Genomic DNA, 23,829 nt, shown 5'->3' on the forward strand with positions numbered 1-23,829 from the left:
AGGATTTGAAATCAGTCACATCCGTATTACTTCTACAAATGAAGAAGATTTAATTTCAAAGAAATTCCCAATGATGTGGAGCGAGTCCTTTGTGAAGATCATGAAGAAGATGAAGTATTTTTCAGGGCTGGGGTTAGGAAAGAATCAACAAGGAATCCCAACATTTCCAAAAATACAATCCAATGCCAACCATTACGGCTTAGGATTCAATCTAAGGGATTTGAAGAAGAATGTCTTAGGATAAAGGAGCGGTACAGAAGGCGGTATCCAGTACTTTAAAACTCTGAACGGGTACTTTGTGAAGTAAGGCGAGAACTTTCCTTATTGTGGAAATCAAGACCCATGGTTTGATCTCAAGGAGGGAAAATGTCTACCAGGGTGTGAAATATTCTTTGAAAATGAAGTGGACTGGGTAGCCATGGAACTGGATCAAGCAAGCAAGAAAGAAGTTCAAGGAGATCAAGGGATCGGTGAGCTGTTTGAAATAGCAGTGATCATCCAGGAAGAAGAAGAAGGACCAACACCACATCTCCTTATACCTCTTCAAGGATCCATAGCAAATTGGGCAAGAATGATGGAAAATTTCCATGTTAATGAGTCTGAAGTTATAGCCAACTCTAGCTTAGTCTTGTTTGAGTTTGTGTCTGAGTCCCTTAAAGAAAGTGGGAATGTCCAGTCTGTTCAGTCTGTTTGTACTCTTCCTCTTATCATGAATGAAATTGCTGATTCCGAGTATGGTTCCTCTTCTTCTTCTTTTTCTTATTCTTCGGATGATGAAAATATTCTCGAACATCGTAACCTATTAGAACAATTGGAGCAAAGAAGAGCTCAACCCATTCGAGAGGACACCAATCTCATAAATATAGGAACTGACCAATGCCCTCGAATGATTAAGATTGGTTCTTCTCTTAACCAAGACGAAATATCCCAAATGATTTCTCTTCTCAAGGAATTTGAGGAAGTCTTCACCTGGTCTTATAAAGACATGCTTGGCATTGATCCAAAGATTGTGCAACATAAGTTACCAACATATCCAGACGCTCGCCCGATCAAGCAAAAGCCAAGGAGGATGCGGCCAGAATGGAGTGAGAAGATCAGGGAAGAGGTCATCAAGTAGTGGAATGCGGGATTCCTCTACGTAACTCAATACCCCCAATGGTTATCCAATATTGTCCCAGTTCCTAAGAAAGATGGAAGAGTCAGAATGTGTGTGGATTTTTGTGACCTAAATAGGGTCAACCCTAAGGATGATTTCCCGCTACCCCACATCGGCATCTTGGTGGATAATACTGCAGGCCATGCTCTGCTATCCTTCATGGATGGTTTCTCAGTGTATAACCAAATTAGCATGTGTCCGAAGGATAGGGAGAAAACTGCCTTCACCACGCCATGGGGAACATTTTGTTATAAGGTGATGCCTTTTGGGTTGAAGAATGCTGGGGCAACATACCAAAGAGAGGCCATGGCTATACTACACGACATGATACACAAAGAAGTGGAGGTGTATGTCGATGATATGATAGTCAAATCCATTGATAGGCAAGGCCATTGAGAGGATATAAGAATACAAGTTAAGGTTGAATCCCCAAAAGTGTGTATTTGGGGCAAGGGCAGGAAAGCTACTAGGTTTCCTTGTTTGTGAAAGAGGGATAGAGGTGGATCCCGACAAGATAAAAGCCATCACAGAAATTCTGCCACCAAGGACAGAGAAAGAAGTACGAGGGTTCCTGGGCCGCATCCAATATATCAGCAAGTTTATATCTCATTTACGCGACGTGTGAACCCATCTTCAGACTTCTAATGAAGAAGGAACCAAAAGAGTGGAAGGAAGAATGCCAGGACGCCTTCATAAAAATCAAAGAGTATCTGCTCTCTCCCCCTATACTGATCCCTCCGGTATTGGGTGAGCCTTTACTCTTGTATCTGTCGGTAGGAGAAGCATCGATCAGATTAATGATGGCACAAATTGACAAGAGAGATGGAGAAGAGCATGCGATTTCCTACTTGAGCAGAAAATTGCTAGAGTACAAAACTCGCTATACTCTTATTGAAAAGAGATGCACGCCCCTGGTTTGGGTAACTAAACGGTTAAGGCATTACATGAGTCAAATTGATCTTGCAGATGGATCCAATCAAGTACTTCTTTGAGAAACCAGCATTGACTGGAAGGATGGCCAGGTGGTTGTTGTTATTATCAGAATTTGACGTAACTTATGTCAATAAAAAATTTGTAAAAGGGCGAGCAATCTCAGACCATTTGACAGCATTCCCTGCAAAAGCTGGTTCACAACCAACAGAGGATTCCTTCCCAGATGAAGATTTGCACTCTATAGAAGCAGAACCAAATAAAGAATGGCAGTTGTATTTTGATGGAGCCGCAAATCAAAAAGGATTTGGGGCTGGGGTATTGTTGATAACCCCAGAGGATTTCTACTTGCCGATGGCATTCCGGTTAGAGTTTGGTTGCACCAATAATATAGCAGAGTATGAAGCGTGTGTTATTGGGTTGGAAATGGCCTTGTCCGTAGGAGGGGAAAGGATCAAGGTTTGTGGAGATTCCTCTGTTGTGATCTATCAAACTCAAGGGAAGTGGAGGACTAAGGATGAAAAGCTGAAGCCCTACCAAGTTTATTTGGAGCAAGTGACCCGATGCTTCGAGGAAGTCTCTTTGGAGTATCTACCCAAGGATAGCAATTGGTTCGTCAATGCCTTAGCTACTTTAGCATCCATGGTGGAATGTGATACTTGGGACAGGATCCGACCTTTTTTTATAGAAAGAAGGACTAGCCCAGCTTACGGGGAACCAGTTAATGCGCTCACCGAGGATGGAAGGCCTTGGTACGCTCCGGTGGTTGATTACATCAGGGAAAGGAGGTACCCTGAACATTTTTCAAAAAGAGAGAAGAGGCATTTGTGGAAATATGCTACTCAATTCATCCTCTAAGGAAACTTGCTGTACAAGAGGTCTTATGATGGCATCCAGCTGTTATGCGTAGATGAGGATCAGGCTCAAACCATTATGAAAGAAATCCATCAAGGAATATGCGGACCGCACATGAACGCAAAGATGCTGGCCAAGAAGATTCTCAGAATGGGATATTATTGGGCCACCATGGAAGCTGAGTGTGCTGCCTTCGTAAGGCGATGCCATAAATGCCAGATATTTGCTAATATTATTCACATTCCTCCAACAGAGCTGCACTCGTTGATCGCCCCTTGGCCGTTTTCTACTTAGGGAATTGATGTAGTTGGCAAAATAACCCCAAAAGCTTCTAATGGTCATCAATTAGTGTTAGTCGCCGTCGACTATTTCACAAAATGGGTAGAAGCTCAGTCTTATGCGGTCTTGACTTCTTCTAAGGTGGCAAAGTTCATAAAAGAGAACATCATTTGCAGATACAGGGTACCTCAGTAATTGATTTCGGATCAAAGCTTGCATTTTTGAGGAAAAGAGGAGGAACTCTGTAACAATTTGGGATTAAGAGGTATAAGTCTACTACTTACCGTCCACAGACTAATGGGGCAGTAGAAGCAGCCAAAAAAAATATGAAGATCATATTGCAAAAGATGGCAGATACACACAATGACTGGGCAGAGAAACTCCCATTGGCCTTATGGGCATACCGGACATCCATCCGAACCTCTACTGGGGCAACCCCATACTCTCTTGTGTACGGAGTAGAGGCTGTGCTACCCGTAGAAATTCAAGTCCCCTCTTTTCGAGTTTTACTCTATAGCCAATTGCCAGAAGGAGAATGGGTAAGAGCTAGATATAAAGATCTCAATCTCTTAAGAGCTAGATATAAAGATCTCAATCTCTTAAGAGCTAGATATAAAGATCTCAATCTCTTTGATGAGAAAAGGATGAAAGTCATGGACAATCTCAAGAAGTATCAACAAAGAATGGCTAGGGAATTCAATAAGGGTGCACGTACTCGAAGCATTGAAGAAGGAGATTTGGTCCTAAGAGAACAGCGAGCTCCTATTCATGACACAAGAGGGAATTTCAGCCTAATTGGAGCGGAACTTATAAAGTCAAGATCATATTGCCAGGCCAGGTGGTTCAACTCTCTGACCTTGATGGAGAAGATCTTCGGGGATTAGTCAACATGGATTAATTAAAGAAGTATTTCGTCTGAGTTACTTGAAGTAACATGAACTACGTTTGACCTGATTCCCCTCAAGGGATACGTAGGCAACTCGATATATTCGGGTGCGGTCTCAAAAAATAAAAAAATATATAAAAAAAAGAGAGCATTGTGTTGATTTCATTCAGCAATTCTGCCACCCTGCATCCCCTGTAAATGTGGGTAAATCTCGCCACTTGGCCTTCAATCCATTTTTTTGGGACTTAGTTTAGGTATAGGGTAATTTAGAGCTGGTTATTAACAAAGTACTTATTCATTCTTTATCACAAAGTGCTAATATGATCCTTGAAGTAGGTAGTATGCGGGGACCAAAGAAGGAAGGGCTTGATGAGCAGCTGCGCCAGTGGACTCTCCGGATGCATTGGATGGTCCTACACTTCTAGATGATCTCCATCTAACGATACTGGGCAGGATCAGATGCTTCAAACTTCATCATGACTTACTTAGGGAAGCGTCAAAATGCTGGGATCCTCAGCTGCACGCCTTTCATTTTGGAAAAGTCAAGATAACTCCAACTGATCTTGACTCCAACTATTGAAGAATTCCGGGCTTGTATGTTAGCATCCCCTGGAGGAAAACTGTTCCTCCCGATCATGCAGAAAGAGCAGCTTCTCAAAACTCTGAAAGATTTCTTCGACATGAATAAGAAAGAGATACAGCAGATTCTCAATTATGACAAGGTGAATGCGTTAAAAGTTGTGAAGATCTTCAACAACAACAGGTTTGAAGAAGAAGGTCAGATCCAATGTAGAAAGCAAGCATACCTATTTTGTATGATCGAGAAGTACCTACTAACAGCTCCAAGAAAAGGCATGTCTCAAATGATTGCGAAAGTTGTTAAACAAATAGAAGAAGGATGTGACATTGTCCCCACCATTTTGGCAGAGACTTTTAAAGGGTTCAATGTCATGTGTTAGTCCCAAAAATATGGAACAGATTTCTTTCATGGATCTCCGACAGTGTTCCAAATGTGGTTAATGAAAAAATTAAAGTTAGTAGATCCGATTTCGTGTCCTCACCTTCGACCCATGCACTATCAAATGAAAAGAGAAAAGTCAGAATTTCACAAGATCCAAGATTGGAAGGAATACTTGGATGGAAGAGGTGTTCAAGAAATCCAATGGAACTGCCCTTGGATAAAGGCCGAGATGGAGGAACCAGAAACACCCGGGTGCAATCACGTGAGGTTCATGGGTTTGACTCACACTAGTTTTTATATTCCCTCCTTGGTGTCTCTAAAGCAGGAACGGCTTAAATTGAAGAGTTTCAGAGTCCCAGAGATTTTGACCCAAGAAGTGGTGATTTTGTTATCCAAGACGTGGGAAAAAGTGTTGTAAATAAGTGATATCAAACCAAGGTTTGTTTTGTCCTTTCTCATGTAATTAAATCTCCTATCAATGGAACTTGTGCTTCTAAAAAGAGAGACTGGTTTGATACAAGTGTGCATACATAAAGAAGGAAGGAAACATGTAATAAGTATCTACAAAATATGTGCACAAATGACCCATGTTCCAAATACAAAAAAAAATATATATATATATACAATAATGAATGTTAATATTATCTGTACAAAAAAATAAATAAAAAACAAAAGCAAAAAAAAAAGAGAAGGGTCACTACTCCGAATAATCCTCTACAGAGATATCCAAACCTCTATCATCACCACTTTGAGATGCTCTACCTGAACTCCAGCGCTGGCCAAATCATCCTAGAGTCCCTCGATCATGAGCCTCTGCCTCTCCATCTCTCTCCGACAGAACTCGAGCTCAGTTCTCTACAAAAAGGAACCAAAGAACTAAATATCGAGAGGTAGATGACTATAGGAAGAAGGGATGAGAATAAAAAGTTTACCTGCTGATACGCAGCCTCTCCACAAGTGATGATGACCTCATCCAGGCTCGCCAACATACGCCTCATGTCGGCGTATCGATCGGCACTCACCTAAGCAAGGAATACATCAACAAGGTTAATAGTCCACCAAAATGGAAACAAACAACAAAAAAAAGAGAGATGATGATAATGGAATCCACTCACCCCATCATACTGTAGAGGAAGGCCTAGGTCCCTGTCCTTAGTCCGAGGAGGCTCCAAGATGATCTCAGCTCTCCCGGGCTCAGAATGCCGAACGGACCATGAACGGTAGCCCGGGATGTGATCATCAAGTCCTGCGATCCGTAGTGTTGGGACACCACCAGAAGTCCCAGCCTCAGATTCCGCTCCCACCGCCCGAGAGGCATGGGAAGAGCTCCCACCACCAAAGACCCCTGGGTACTAGAGGCGATCAAGATACTGCAAAAAAAAAGAAAATAAAACAAAGGTTGGTCCAACAATCCAAGAGGAAAGAAATAATATGAGAAGAAAAAAAAAGAAGAAGAGTAATGAGTCATACCCGAGGCCCCTTTGGAGTAAGAGGGACGCAGACTATCTCTCGGTAAAGGAAGGTGGTGTAGTCCGTATCAACCAACCCCAGGCCGGTCCCTGGTTCGCCGGCCCTCCAGTGGTAGATCTCCTCTTGATCCATCATAGATGGATTATGAACCCGAGCTAGAGGCGGGCAGGGGACCAATCGGTCATCGGACCACTGCAAGGACACTCGCTCTCCCATGTAGAAAGAGAACCCCCACGGACCCTCAAAGAGAATCCAGTAGGAGGAGAGAACCCTCAAAGAGAATCCAGTAGGAGGAGAGAACCAAGGCCCTAGCAAATAGGTCCGGCTCCAGGATGATCTCCGCCAAATAAGGACGGAGAGAAGTCTGTCAAATAAAAGGCAAGTAAGCACATTTGAACAAAAAATAATAATAAAAAGAAATAAGAAAAAAAGAAAGATAAGTTTGAATGTACCTTATCGAGCCGAAGCTCGTTCAGGAAGCCGCGTATGGAATCAAGATCCCTATGGCAGCCACTCCTGAGAAGATGGGTCTTACGCCATAGCGTAGACCTAGGGAATGTGGTCCCGGGGTCATCCCCAACACTGAAAGTAGGGACCCAGAACCGAAGAATCTCATAGCTCCATGTCTGCAATAAACAGAAGTAAGTCAATGAAGCAAGATCAGATAAATATAAAATAAAAGAATAGTGAGAGGGCTTACCCAAAGAACATAGCAGCAACCGATCAGGTTCGACGACCCCACAGCCAAGAAGTCCATCATGTAAAGGAAGTGGGTGTACGCCGAACCTCCCTAATCATAGCCCGTGGCTAGATCAAGGTCCTCAAAGAAGCGGACGAAGGCGGCATCAGCGGTCACCCTCCCCGTCATGTCGCTAAATACGACCTCCTCCAGTAGAAAGAGGAGGAAGCACCTAGCCATCTGGTCAAGAAGCTCAGGGGGCGATCGATCTGTCACGAATATACTGTCCCAGGAGCTCCTCAGGACGGATGTAGGGATCTCCCTATCGGTGACCTGAATCCCTAAAAGTCGCATGTAGTAATCAAGGCGCTCTCTAAGCTCTGTCGAAGCCACAACCCGCTCCTCCAGGGTCAATGTCACGAGAAACCCTCCAAAGGGAAGCCCGATAATCATATAGAAGTCTAGAGGGGTGACCGTCACCTTACCCAAAGGAAGGTGAAATGTATGAGTACTCGGCCACCACCTCTCTATCAAAGCCCTCGCTGTCAAGCTATCCAACTCTCGAGCAGAGCACGCAACAATATGCCCTAGCCCAGTCCTCCTCACTCTGGCCTGCACCTCTGGGTAGAGCATCCTGTACCACTCTGACACCTTCTCCAGCCCACAGTACTTCTTGGGCAGCGGAAGGGGTTTGCCCTATAAAAAAATCAAGAAAAAAAGAGATGGTTAAGTAAGATAAATCAAGCAATAACCAATAAGAAATAAAAATTAAACAATACAAAAATGAAAATAATAATGAAAAGAGGAAGAGTGGTGTCTAATGGCCTCACCTTAGTTTGTGTGCCAACAGGTGCCTAGAGTGGTATCTACGTGTATCACCTCAATTTATGTGCCAACAGACACTTAGGGTAGTGTCTGATGACCTTGCCTTAGTTTACGTGCCAATAGGTGCCTAGGGTGGTATCTAGGGGCATCGCCTCGATTTGTATGCCAAAAGACACTCAGGGTAGTGTCTAATGGCCCCGCCTTAGTTTGCATGCCAACAGGTGCCTAGGGTGGTATCTAGGGGCATCGCCTCGATTTGTATGCCAACGGACACTTAGGGTAGTGTCTAATGGCCTTGCCTTAGTTTACGTGCCAACAGGTGCCTAGGGTGGTATCTAGGGGCATCGCCTCAATTTGCATGCCAAAAGACATTTAGGGTAGTGTCTAACGGCTCACCTCGATTTATGTGTCAATAGATGCCTAGGGTAGTATCTAGGGGCATCGCCTCAATTTGCATGCCAAAACACACTTAGGGTAGTGTCTAATGGCCTTGCCTTAGTTTGCGTGCCAACAGGTGCCTAGGGTGGTATCTAGGGGCATCGCCTCGATTTGCATGCCAAAAGACATTTAGGGTTGTGTGTAATGGCCTTGCCTCGGTTTACGTATCAATAGGTGCCTAGGTTGGTATCTAGGGGCATTACCTCGATTTATGCGCCAAAGGACACTTAGGGTAGTTTCTAAAGGTCTCACCTCAGTTTGCATGTTAATAGATGCCAAGTATTTAGAGATATCACCTAGATCTACGAACCTAGAAATGCCTATTTTTGGTGATTTACGTATGCATAAGTGGATGCCAAGTATGTCTAAATACAAGTACAAGGAATTGAAATAAAAAGGGAAAGATGGCTAACCTGGCCCCAGATGGCGCAACAGCCGTGGCGAGCAATATCAGCAAGAGTGACTCTTACAGGGTACCAAGCGGCCCGTGAATCCTTGGTGTCCATATCGAGAAGCGCACCGTGCGAGGGTAGGCGAGCACGCTTGCGAAAGGCCATGAGGTGGTCAAAAATTAGGAAATAGGGTCAAGAAAGAAATTTGGCAGAGTCTGGGGGCAAAAATGGGGGTGGAAAACAAATGAGGACTCCCCTTATTTATAAAGATAGCACTGTCGCGTCCACGGCGCCGTGAGGATCCTCGCACGGGGCCGTGCATTTTGGCATGGTGCCTTGAACACGGAGCCGTGCCAGATCAGTGCCGCCCATAGGTGCCGTGCAGAATCCCACACGGTGCCATTGACCTCAAAAAAAAAAAAAAAAAAAAAAAAAAAACATATAAATGCAATCCATTGAATTCTCTTGCTCTCAAACAAAATCCATCAAGTCCTCTTGCTCTCAAACAAGATCTGTCGAGTCCTCTTACTCCCAACCAAGCTCAATCGAGTCCTCTTGCTTTCAAGATCAATTGAATTCTCTCAAATCAAGATTAAACGGTCTAATTCTTGGAATCAATCAAGCCATAAATCAAGTCCTCTTGCTCTCAAACAAGATCCATCGAGTTCTCTTGCTCTCAAACAAGATCCATCAAGTTCTCTTGCTCTCAAACAAGACCCATCAAACAAGATCTGTCGAGTCCTCTTGCTCCCAACCAAGCTCAATCGAGTCCTCTTGCTTTCAAGATCAATTGAATTCTCTCAAATCAAGATTAAACGATCCAATTCTTGGAATCAATCAATCCATAAATCAAGTCCTCTTGCTCTCAAGATCAATCAAGTCCTCTTGCTTTTAAGATCAATCAAGTCCTCTTGCTCTTAGTCAAGATCATTCGAGTCCTCTTGCTCTTAATCAAGATCAGTCAAATGTTTTTTGAGCTCTAGCTCGCCCTCTGGGTCCCTTTCAGTAGGGATGGACGGATATATATCATTTTTATCATAAAAAAGATTTCATTGTGGTTTAATCGAGTGATTTTGCAACTCTGCCGCCTTTGAGCAAAGCTTCAGTAGTACATGCTCTTTGGTGACAAAATTAGTTGGTCTTTTGTCTTTACCCTTCGGCTGAAAAGAAAGCCCACAGGCCCAGACAGAACCCCAATACTAGAGGAGCCCATTTAAGGCCCAAAATCAACGAACATTCCCACGGCGCCATGGGGACCCACCACGGCACCACTGTACTTTTTCCACAGTGCCACAAAGGGGTGTGACATCAGCCTGCTGACATCATCCACAGCGCTGTGGAAAAGTCCCCCACGTGGAGGTGTTATCTGGCCAGGGGTGAGGGTCCCCCCTCCCCTATAAATAGGAAGGTCCCCTTCCCTTATTTTTCATGGTTTTTCGGCTGGAGACCCTCCATATGTGGTTTCAACCCCTGTTTCTCCTTTTTTTCACCCCCTTTTCCCTCTCTTTCTCCGATGAGTGTGTGAGCGAGCGAAGGCTTTTTGGCATGGATAGATCCTTCGATTACCCATCCATCGTTAGAGCAATCTCGCTCTTAGGGCTTGGTATCCCATCAGTGCATGGATAACGAGCAAAACACCCCATTACAGACGTCATTCTGTCCAGCTGTTTACTACCCAAACTACCTAAAAGAGCCGTTATCCTGCCCAAAAGGAATCAACATCAGCCCGTTCGTCCATTCCCCCTGAGCCAAGGGAATATATTCGCACAGGTATAATTACTGGATTTTTATCGATTCAATGTAGTCCTTTCGTGTTTCATTGTTTAATGTACATTTTTTATATATAATGTAGTCCATAATGTCATGATGTAGTTCATAATATTCCATCCCCGTAATAAAAGAGAGAATATTCATCATTATGTAGCATCTATTACAGAGAGACCGATTTCGGCTGGGCGAGGTGGGTGCCTAACATCTTCCCACACTCGTAACCTGACCCCTTACCCGAACCTCTGATTGGGCCATATGGAGTCACATAGCCCAATTCCGTTCACAATGGATAGGCTACACTTAATGGGTCCTAGGCCCTAACCCTAGGTGGCAACTTCACATTATTTTAATACATGTTGATACATGATCCCAATCCCTTTATATCATTCTTATACATTGACAATATACCCATGTTAATCCATCTGTCGCCAATAAGGCTGCGGAAACCTCGTCCACTGCGAGGACCACGGTACTTACAATAGTCAATATTTCGTATCCATGTGTTCATTTCCTATTGACCACTCCATTACTAATATGTTTTGATTGCCTTTTTGTGGCTCGGGTTTAATCTTATTCAGCAGGTACTCACTTGCATTTTGTACCTGCAAATATCAACATCAACGTCTTATGTTAAATTACGTTTTTAGTATGTACTTCACACCCACAAATTTAGCAAATAAATTTTATCTTGCTGACATTTACCTCCCTCAGTAACTCTTTAATATTATGGCTTCCTTTGTTTCCATGTAAAAAAGGTGGAAATAGAAAATAAATAAAATTTTTCTTTGATTGTCAATGTTGAGAAAATATTTCTGACCTTTTATAACTCTCGATCTCTCAGTTCATGTCAAGCATGTAATTGTCAATATAAAGAAAGGACAGATTTGTGAATTGTAACCCCTTGGAACATCATGGAAGAAATGAAGCCCCAAGCCTTTTCTTCTTCTTTTTTGTCTTTTTGGTCTTATTCCATTTTGTCCATGGTTTGAATTGAATCCATTTTGGTTCATATGCTTGGGTTACATTAAGACTTATTTTGATTTTCTCCATATTGCAGCACCCTAGTGCCTAAGCTACAGGACATACAATACTAGGCACACCAAAGGAGATGCTGCTCCGATTTTGAAGCAATGGCTATTCCCCATTCTTTTGACTGAGTTAACTTCCATCAGATGCATATGAAGGTGGCCCCTAGCTTGTTGTAGGTGGTCCCCTCCCTGTTAGAAAAGGAAACTTGGTGGGTGAATATTGAATATTCAACCCAATATTTGATTCCTCTAGCAATGCATATCTTTCCTATTAGAGAAAGATTGGATGGGTAGATAATTGAGTCACAATTAGTAACTCAATATATCACACCCATGTGAACTAATATTTTTGGGAATTTTGTGAGACAAATATATAATATTTGGGGAATTGCAAAATCACAATAAGGATACATAAGAACCCAAAAAACGCAGAGCCCTCTCTCCCTCATAGAAATCGTCCTCTCCCTCTCTTGCTCTCTTGGTGTTTGATCCTAGAGGTTGTTAAAGCTTTTGTGTTCTTGGAACTGTGGAGGAGATAGCTTGACTGTGGTGGGAACGTAAAGCCTACGTGGTGCTTGGAACGATTGCGAAATGCCTATCATCGATTGGAGGTCTTACATCTGTGGGGCTTAGGTAATAATCGATCCCTACATTGTTTCAATGTTTGAGAATGACTTCTCCCATCGATATCATGATCTTGTATTTGCTTTCACTATGATCGATCTTTGATTGCTAACAGTGGCATCAGAGCCTCGTTATCGATGGGGCTGCTTTCTCTTCTCCATTATGCATGTGGTGCTCTTAATTTTTTATTCAGTCTTTTATTAAAAAAAAAAAAATTCGAGGGGATTAAGATGCATGCGCCCCCCCCCACCGCATGCACCCCAACCCCCTCCCCCTTTACAGCGGCCTGCCCTCCCATGCGCGTACCATGGCTGCCTGTCGCGTGCGCGGTTTGGCAGCCCTGCCGTGTGTGGTGATGCGTATGTGCCTTTGTGCACTTTATGTATGTGATCTTCCCTTGTTTATGTTTTTGATTTGGCTATTTTATGTCGCAGTTTTTCAAATAAAAAAAAAATTCTGGTTTGCTTTTTTGGGAAGATCTCTTGGAGAAGATGGGTGGAAAGATTCATTCATTCTCCCACCTTCCCCAATATAATGACTTATGATATTTTTATGGTTTAATAATTTTATTGTAAGCATGTATGTGATTATTTTTTGGGGGCATGTAATATAACTATTATGATATAAGTTGTCATGGTAATGGCTATGCGATGCATATGACCATAGTGACACTGGTTGTCATGGTAATGGTCATGTGATGCACATAATCATTATCACATAAGTTGTCATGGTAATGGTTGTATGATGGGTACATTGGATGCACATGATCATAGTGACTTGGATTGTCATGGCAATGATAATTTTATGTGTTTTTGGCATTTTTTACATAAAATATTGGAATATTAATTTTTGAGCATCATATGTGTAATGAGGACCATGGTTATGGGATTTAAAAATTACATGCATTAGATGGATGTGTGTGGTAGGCATGGCATGGATGTGGCTTGATATGTATTTCCTTCTTGATCCTCCAGGCAGTCCAATTTGGTGGACTGGTTTCTTGTCTTGTAATTTTTTTTTGAAAGGATTGTAATAATTTTTGAGTTGTATTTTTCAATTATTTATTGAAACCTCTTGGAGATCGTGATGAGATCGGGGTCGTTGATCAAGGATCTTGCAGGGCAGTTGGAGAGATGGTTGAAGGAAGGACTTGCTCACTTGAAGTGTCCAAATTTTTTACAGTTTTGAAATTTTTCTGTAATAGTTAGTTGCATATGCATTATCACACTAATTTTGCTATGTGTGGGAGTAACATATGAGGCTATGATTTCTCCCATCCATTTTTAGTCAAAGTGAGTTTGTCTTAGTTATGAACTCATGTTTATTAAAGATGCTATCCCATAACCATTGGTGTTTATGTGTTTATTATTTCCATTGGATGGATGTGCTTTTATACATTGGATGTATGTTTATGGTTTAATATGCGTTCCTATTTTTCCCTGTATTTTAATACAAGTGTGATGTGGGAAACCCTGGTTGGTGCGATTCTCATGGCCTCTCTTAGTTGGTGAGTGTAGAAATGTCATTGATCCACCCTTGTAGATGCCGATAGGATAATATTTGGGTGAATTGGTGAAATTATCTGCACTCATCTCACATGTGATAGGTAGAGAATGTGGTCAGTGGTATGTGCACTATGATAATAGGCATTAACCCACAAACACTATAGTTCCCTCCAAAATTAAGGGTAAACACTTGACTTGAGTGTGTGTCAGCCGATAGGAATGGGCATGACACTCAGGTGGCCAAATACATTGAAAGTCTAAGTGACAGACAGAATAGTCCACCCAACTAAGATGCGAATGATGAACTCCGATAGGTTAAGTTAGGAGCATGAGGGTTGGTCGTTTCCAATTCATGCCCTACAAGCTAGAGGGAAGCTTGGGGTGTGATTGACCATTGATTATTCTTACCCCAGTTATTTCAATGGTTGTCGATCATGCTAATTATTATTTTTGTACATCATACAGATTTTAAAAATGTCACCCCAAATAAACTATGCCTCCCTTATCAAAGACCATGTTTTGACCGGCCCAAACTATGTTGACTGAAGGAGGAGCATCAAGTTACTCCTGTCTACAGAAGGTCTAATGTCTGTCCTGGACAAAGAAGAGCCTGAATTCCCTAATGAGGAGAACCTTGATTCTAATCCTGCCTATGAGTTGTTTCGATAGAAAAACTCTAAGGCAAAACTCCTCGTGTTGAGTTCTCTGGAGAAGACCATCACTGATTCGGTCACGGATCTGTACTTGACGAAGGACATAATGGAGGAGTTGAAGGGGATGTATGGGAGAGAAGAACGACATGCCCATCATCAACTGGTGACACTCCTCCATGGCACGAAGATGGCTCAAGGTACTCCGGTTATTGGCCATGTCATGAAAATGAGGAACTTGTTCCTAGACCTGAAGAACCTTGGGACATCCTTCAAGCTGAATTATAAGACGAATGTCATCTTCTACTCTCTGCCTCAGGAGATCTACGGATCGTTTATTGTTAATTATAACATGAATAAACTTTCTATGGAACTCCCTGAGCTGGGCAACATGTTGCAAGAAGTGGAAGCTACATCCAAGAAGCAGAAAGTGGAGGTCTTGACTACAGAGGACAAGTCTTCTTCTGCAAAGTCCAAGGACAAGAAGAAGAAGAAGAAGGCTGACAAGGGAAAAAACCCTAAGGTTGGCAATAAGGGAATTCAGAAGAATAAGAGCAAGGGGACTTATTTCTATTGTAAGAACGACGAACATTGGAAGAAGGAATGTCGTGCTTTTCTGGCTGCTCAAAAAAAGAAGCAGGAGAAACAGGAAGAAGGTATTTCTAAAACCTTGGTCCTTTATGAGTCTAATTTGTCAGAGGAACCTATTAACACATGGTTGGTGGACTAGGGGTCTACCGCCCATATTTGCAACTTGTTGCAGGGGTTCAAGCTGACAAGAAGACTGAGTAAGGATGAAGTTCATTTACGAACGGGTACGGGTGCTGAGGCCCTTGGAGATTTTTCTTTAGTTTTTGATAATAGTACTTTAGTTTTGAGAGATTGTTTTTATGTCCCTCATTTTAGGAGGAACATTGTTTCTGTTAGTAGGCTTGTTTTGGATGGTTACACTTTCCTTTTTGGTTATAAGTTAACTATTCGGCTTAATAATTCATTTATTGCTTCTAGCCTACTAGATAACGGAATATGTCTCTTAAAACCGATACTAGAGGTGAATGAGATCTCCAATAATTCTTTGAAAAGAAAATCAGCCCAAGATAATTCAACATATGTTAGGCACTTAAGGTTAGGTCATATTGGAGTAGAAAGGATAAACAGGTTGATAAAGGAAGGGCCTTTGGAATCATTGAAGGTAGAACCTTACCCAACCTGTGAGTCGTGTCTATAAAGAAAAATGACCAAGAAACCCTTCTCTAATAAGGGAAGAAGAGCCGAAGCTGTGTTAGAATTGATACACTCGGATGTATGTGGACCCATTAACGTTCAGGCGAGGTATGGTTACGAATACTTCGTGACCTTCACTGATGACTACTCTCGTTATGGTTATATTTACTTGATGCACTGCAAGTCAGAAATCTTTGATAAATTCAAGGAATTTCGAGCGGAGGTTGAAAAATAGTTGGGTAATTGCATCAAGTGCCTTCGATCTGATCAAGGAGGAGAGTACTTATCAGATGAGTTCAGGGACTATCTGAAAGAAGCTGGGATCATTATCCAGTTGACTGTCCCAGGAACACCTCAACAGAACGGAGTTTCAGAAAGGAGGAACCGAACCTTGTTGGACATGGTTTGCTCTATGTTGAGTTATTCAGAATTGCCATTGAGTTTTTGGGGTTTTGCACTAAAAACTACCATCTATATTCTGAACAGGGTACCAACAAAGTCTTTGACCAAAACACCTTTTGAGTTGTGGTATCGGCGTAAGCCAAGTCTTCAACATCTCAACGTGTGGGGTTGCATAGCACATGTAAGGAAACCACAGACAGATAAGTTGGAATCCCGAATAGGTAGATGCTATTTCTTGGGATACCCTAAGACTACGATAGGCTACTACTTCTATGACCCTGTTAATCAGAAAGTCATAGTCAGTAAGCATGCGACATTTCTTGAGGATGACATGATCTCACCAAGGTCAGATCCAATGGTCATTAAAGAAATAATTGATGATCAAGTACCCTCTGAGCCGACAGAGGTTCCAGTTGACGTACCCACAGTTGAGCAATAGCCTCAAAAGCCTAGGAGGAGTGGGAGGTCTATCAAACACCAACTCGTTTGAACCTTCTCACTAAGGAGGATCAAAAGGTGGAAGAATTCCACATGGTGATTGATTATTCAGACACAGATCCTTATACTTATGCCGAGGCTCTTAAGGATGTTGACTCGGTGAAATGGTAGGAAGCTATGCTCAGTGAAATAGATTCCATGGATTCTAACCATGTCTAGACTCTTGAAGATCTGCCAGAAGGGGTAAAACCCATAGGTTGTAAATGGATCTACAAGAGGAAGAGAGGTGTGGATGGAAAGGTGGAACATTTCAAGGCAAGACTGGTGGTGGAGGGATACACTCAGAAAGAGGGTGTTCACTATGATGAAACCTTCTCACCTGTAGCGATGATTAAATCCATTCGGATTCTATTGTCGATTGCTGCATACCATGACTATGAAATCTGGCAGATGGATGTACAGACCGCTTTCCTTAACGGTTAACTTGATGAGGTCATTTACATGAATCAGCCAAAGGGTTTTGTCTCCCCAGGGGAGGAAAACAAGGTATGCAAGTTGTTGAGGTCCATTTATGGACTAAAACAAGCTTCCAGATCATGGAACATCCTTTTTTATCAAACTATCAAGGATTTTGAGTTTGAACAAAACATTGATGAGCCATGTGTGTATAAGAAAGTCTGTGGGGGTGCCGTCTATTTCCTAGTCCTATATGTGGATGATATATTGCTCATTGGGAATGATGTGGGGTTACTTTCATTTGTAAAGATGTAGTTATCCAAAACATTCTCAATGAAAGATCTGGGTGAAGCCAACTATATCCTAAGAATTAAGCTTGTGAGAGATCGCAAGAAGAGGATGTTGGGATTGTCATAATCCACCTACATTGACAAAGTGCTTGAGAGGTTCAACATGCAGGATTCGAAGAGAGGTAATGTGCCTCTCAGACATGGAATCGGTTTATCCAAGACACAATGTCCTCAAACCCCTAAGGAAATTGAGGCTATGAAGAGAGTTCCTTATGCTTCGGCAGTAGGAAATCTGATGTATGCCATGTTGTGTACCAGGCCAGATATTTGTCATGTCGTAGGGATTGTGAGTCGATATCAATCCAATCCAGGACAGGAGCACTGAACAGTTGTCAAGGGGATCCTCAAGTACTTAAGGAGGACCAAAGATTACTTCCTTATTTTTTGTTGTCATAAGTTGTTAGTAGTTGGATATACGAATTTGGACTTCCAAACTGACAAGGATGACAGAAAACCTACCTCTGGGATGGTTTTTGTGATTGGTGGGGGTGTAGTGATTTGGAGGAGTGCCAAATAGAAGTCAATAGCTGATTCCACAGCTGAAGCTGAGTCCTTGACAGCTAGTGAAGCAGCCAAGGAAGGTGTCTGGCTCAAGAAATTCTTGACAGACCTAGGGGTGGTGCCTGAGGTAGTGGAGCGACCCATACAATTGTTATGTGACAATAGGGGAGCAATTGCACAAGCGAAGGAACCAAGAGCTCATTAGAGGAACAAGCATGTGGAGCGAAAATATCACTTGATTCGTGAGATTATTCAGCGTGGTGACATAGCCATAGCTAAGGTTGACACTGCAGATAACCTATTTGACCCCATGACTAAGGCGTTGCCTCCTAGTGTTTTTGAGAAACATGTTGGGAATATGGGGGTGAAGTCCATGGATGATTGGCACTGATGTACAAAACTCCTTCGATTTAAATTAATAAATTTGTTTTGATTTGCATGATCAGTTGTTGAGCTCAATTATTGTCCATAGGTATTTATACCTAAAATTGTTCACCACTAGAGATGGGACTGGACATCCCGTCCGGCATGGTGGTCACATTGTGTGTGCTTAGGGAGGTTGCTTTTCTAAGACACAAATGTGAGTGTACATATAGTGTGTACATTGGACTGGATCATTGAGAATTTCACATGTGGTGTACTGTCAGTTCATAAAGAAAATAAGATTCTCTTAAGTAGTTCTCGGTTGGTCCCTTGACCTGAGGGGTCCTTATCGTTGCATTCATGTGTTGTGAGTTTTGGTGTACTAATGGTTGATGTCTCCTTTTAACTATATACCGGTGAACTGGACTCATAGTGTGTGGCTGTATTCGAAAGAGATGCCCAACATGGAATCCACAGCTTATACCTTGGGATTATGTTGAGGAGAGTATTCTATACAGGATTGGACTCAAATCCGGTACCGGTGGCGTTTTCAAAAAGTTTTTCGAAATGTTTTTAGACATATATACTTACAAAATGTTATCTATATTCTTGAACATTTTGTTTGAAATGTTTTTCTTTGGTCCAATCAAGGTAATTGAATTTCTCGATCGGTGTATCGGTTCATTGAGGATTGACAGTCTCGTACACATGCCTTATATTGAACCATGCAACATTGTTCTGTGGGGGACTGATGCGTGTTTAAACTACTTACCTTGGGCGTAGGTTATTACATCTGCTTAGCATCTTCGATGTCATATTTCTTAGAAGCTAAGTGGTATCCCATTGCGATCCTACCCCTTTCCTTTCAGTTCCATTCATCTACGCGGTAACGGTTAATCATGATTCCCTTTCCATGATCCTCTTATAAGATTGGATCTTACAGAAGGATGGAGGAGATTGTTAGAAAAGGAAACTTGGTGGGTGAATATTGAATATTCAACCCAATATTTGATTCCTCTAGCTATGCATATCTTTCCTATTAGAGAAAGATTGGATGAGTAGATAATTGAGACACAATTAGTAACTGAATATATCACAGCCATGTGAGCTAGTATTTTTGGGGATTTTGTGAGACAAATATATAATATTTGGGGAATTACAAAATCACAATAAGGATACACAAGAACCCAAAAACGCAGAGCTCTCTCTCCCTCCTAGAAACCGTCCTCTCTCTCTCTTGCTCTCTTGTTGTTTGATCCTAGAGGTTGTCCAAGCTTTTATGTTCTTGGAACTGTGGAGGAGATAGCTTGACCGTGGTGGGAACGCAAAGTCTGCGTGGTGCGTGGAACGATCGTGAAAGGGCTATCATCGATTGGAGGTCTTGCATCTGTGGGGCTTAGGTAATAATCGATCCTTGCATTGTTTCATTGTTTGAGAATGATTTCTCCCATCGATATCATGATCTTGTATTTGCTTCCGCTGCGATCAATCTTTGATTGCTAACACTCCCCTCTTTATAAGATATCCATTCCAAAGAGAAAATGAAAAGATTAAAAAAAAAAATAAAAGGATTGGTTTCTCATGAGACTTGATTTTTGGTTATGAGCACCAGTCATAACATTTTGAAAAAAAAATAAAGTGATTTAACAGAAAGCAATCTTGATCTGACTTTTCTGTAAAAATAAATCTAGATTTAAAGAATGCACAGGTTAAGAAAATTGATCAAAGAGTTGAAACTAGTCAGCCACAGCTCAAGAACTAGGACAATATGGATGACTCAGAAGTCAAGAAGTACTACTACCTTTCAGCACTAAAAATTACTTTTTAATGACATGGAAGTCTCTTATTTCAGGTTTCTAATAAGATGTTTTTTCTAATAATCTTGCAGCCCTACCTCCATGAATCTCGACATTTGCATGCCATGATTAGAGCTAGATGAAGGGGATGGTCGGTTTCTCTATTGCATGACTGAGGACAAGGTTGTGCAGTTTGAGGGAACACCATGCGATGAATCACAGTCAAATAACAATCTCAACTATGACAAAAATCAAGAGCCTTCATTGGAGAGGGCATCATAGACTAACTGCATCTGTGGCAATACTGCAACAAACAGAAGCAAATAATGGGCCTAGCAGGATGATTTCACAAAGAACAATAGCCAGGAAACTTGGTTCCTAGTGGATGGACTATGGTCTTGGTGTTTCCGAGTCAGTATGTATAGCCAGATCTAAAGAATGTATAGCCCTTTTGATAGATAATTTGCAGGAAGGTTGCAGAATTGACTCAAGCAATTAACTTAGGAGCTCGGGACTTGGTGTGTTTGTGCAGATGGAATGGATTTTCCTCAAGTTTGTATGGAGAGAGATGATATACATTTTTCTTAATCTTACCATATCTATATCTATACATATGATATTGCACCTATGACCTAGCTTAAAGGTTTCATTGGGGATGTACCAAAGTCATCCATATAGTCCCAGAAATTATTTTCACTTTTAGTTACCTGTAACCAATGAGAGGGCAGGCTTTGGTGCAATTATAAGGTTGCTCTATTGTGATCAAGTGGTCACGGGTTCGAGTCTGGAAACAGCTTCCCTGCGAAAGCAGGGGTAAGGCTGCATACATTATGACCCTCCCCAGTTCATGCAGCAGTATTGTAAAGAGATCAGGCTCAAGCTGGGCATAGGTCAGCCCAGCCCATTTTGGTAGGTTTTTTAGCTTAGGCCAACCTCAGGTTAGGTATAACATTAAATCTTGGGCCGGGCTCAGGTTAGCCCAGGTAACTTGATATGTAACTACTCTAGTCTCTATATATGCTACAAACAAAAGGTGGAATCACCTCTCACCATCAAAGGATATATAGGAAAAATGGTTTTTGGGTTAACCAAACTATGAGATATGAGGTCAAACAACCCAACCTTCTGGTCTCAAGCCTCGTGTATAAGGGTGTCAATTTGAAAATTAATGGGTTTCCATACAAAACTTAATATGACCTATATAAGCCTAAGTAATGAATTTGAGAGACAACTTCCCTCAGCCTCTCAATGACGTTTACAACGTGTTGGGGAGGTTACGGGTGAGTTATAGATAAAATTTGGGTCAAAATGATACAGTTTGGGTTCAATGTGGACTTCAAAACTCATCAAACCATAGGAAACCAATTAGAACACATTTCTAATCGGCTTGAGCCAGTTTAGACCAGATTGGGCGATTCGATGCAGGTCAAGCTGCATGCTAATGGTATCTAGCATATGGGTACTTGTAATGAACCGATTCTCAGTTAACAGTTCAAATGCCTAGAGATGAGGCTGCCAAAATTGTTTTAATCCATTCACAGTATAGAAGGAGCTGCTGCTTATAGATTCCTCTTTTCTATTACATGTAGGGAAGAGAACTGATATACCTTTGATAAACCTATGGATTCTTTGTTGGGATTATTGACAAATGGGTCATCTACATAACAATGCTTTCAAATTACAGGCAAAATTGGATCTTTCAATTCCAAGTAGTTTGTGAATCCAAATTCGGAATTAAGACCCTTAAAGAATGTTTATTAAAGAAGAAGAAGAAGAAGACAAGTCTTAGTTGATGGTAGGACACAAAGATTGAAACCTACAATATTTACTTCCATAAAAAAATTGGGACTGATTTACATCCAACCATCTTGCATGTACAGACTAGTAACACCATCTATTTCTTCTATTCATAATGATTTTCACTCAACCACTGTGCTTAACATCACTTAGAAGAAGCCTATCACCACTTACCATGGAACATAAGCATCCATGAGTAAAGATCATTATATCATACTTGACACAAAATATCAACATAAAACTATACAAAAAAACCCAAAACATTCCACTACAAGTGAGAATGAGAAGTGACAATGGGATTTAGAGAAATTTGGCAATCTTGCCTACATCCACTACAAGTATACCCACAAACTTGGACTTTTCACAGTGTGATCAATTTCCAACTGACATTGATCAAGCCTTCTCATAATTGTTTTCCAGGGATAAAAATAAATATAAGTTTTTTGGCTCACACTAAATCTTGAAAATTTTCGGCATCATTAGTAACCGAAGTATTTAGGCTAACACTCAAAACTTAAAATAATAAAGATTTCTCAATCTCCCCAACAACTTTCTTTGAAGGGAGTTTTAATGTTTCTAATCACATACAACAAATGGCTCAAATAGTCGAATGTACAAATGAAAGCACAAATCTCAAAAGGAACTACATGGACATTTCAAGCTCCTACATTCTCTTAGCAAAGTTTCTATACAACTTATTTTTATGGGGCCCCAAAGATGATGTCATTGACATAAACCAGAAAAATCAAGTTGGTTTTCATCCTCAGACTTGATGTAAATATTACCATCCACTATACTTTTCTTGAATCTAAATCTGTAGAAGTAGGGGGTTTTTTTTTTTTTTGGCTAATGATTAGCAATGAATTAATTATAAAGAAAAACAGAAACAACTATTTAACGTTTGGGCATACCCAGACAAATACAAAAAACACAAAGCAGGGCCTTAGGAACAAGCCCTGCCAAAAAAACAAAGGGGAAAATAGCTCCCCACCACCCAAATTTGTATCTGGCTCTTCCTAGAGCATCCTCAGACAGGAAAACATTAACAAAATCTGGAAACGCAGTCACCACTGGAGAGGAAGCCCCACTTCTAGCTGCCAATTTCGCTAAGTAATCCGCAATCGGATTTGCTTCCCTAAAACAATATGAAATCTTCCATTGGATGGACTGAAGATAGGAATGAAGACCGATCCAATATTGTCTAACAAACCAAGGAATATTGCCCGACTGAAAAGCCCATGTAACTGATGCCATGTCACACTCAATCCAAAGACGAGAAAGCCCCCACTCCTTGGCCCTTAAAATGCCATGAAAGATAGCCCAAAATTCCGCAACATAATTTGAGGTCGTACCAAGGAAAAGACTGAAAGCAGACAAAGGGACAGCCCCTTCATCCCTAAGAACACCACTCGCCCCGACACGACCAGGATTCTTTAACGAACAACCATCAACATTCAATTTAACCTAGCCTGAGGGGGGAACACCAGAAAACCTCTCTAATAAAGTGAGGAGGTTTGGAGAGCATAGGGAGGAACAAACGCCTAGCACATACTAGATCAGAGGGAGAGGAAACCGGATACTTGAAGTTGACCGAGATCTCCTTTAGCAAGAATTCCCTCGAAGCAAGCAATCACTGATTTTAATTTATTCTCAAATTTCCTACTGTTTCATTCCACCCACAAGCCATAAGGGACCAGCACCACCCCCGACAAGCCAGGCGTCCTTCATAGGCACCAGCTTATCTATCTGTCCTCTTCCACCATGCCACCAAACCTTCAAAGGAAATTGGATCCGGCCACTTCTCACCACAGGACTCCAAAAAGCGATTCCACACCACCCGAGCATAAGATCAATCCATAAAAATATGGGGGGATGACTCAGAGGCAGAATCACTCAGCTCACACCGAGAAGCCAATAGGATCCCTTTCAATCTCACTGCTTCTTCCGTCGAAATTTTACCCAACAGTAGACGCCAAGCGAAAAGAGAATGACAAGGAGCAGAGACTTGTTTCAAATCACCCCAAACCAAGGAACAATTGGATTTTTTACCCTGA

This window comes from Telopea speciosissima, chromosome 11 (genome assembly GCF_018873765.1).
Source record: "Telopea speciosissima isolate NSW1024214 ecotype Mountain lineage chromosome 11, Tspe_v1, whole genome shotgun sequence".
Classification (NCBI taxonomy): Eukaryota; Viridiplantae; Streptophyta; class Magnoliopsida; order Proteales; family Proteaceae; genus Telopea; species Telopea speciosissima.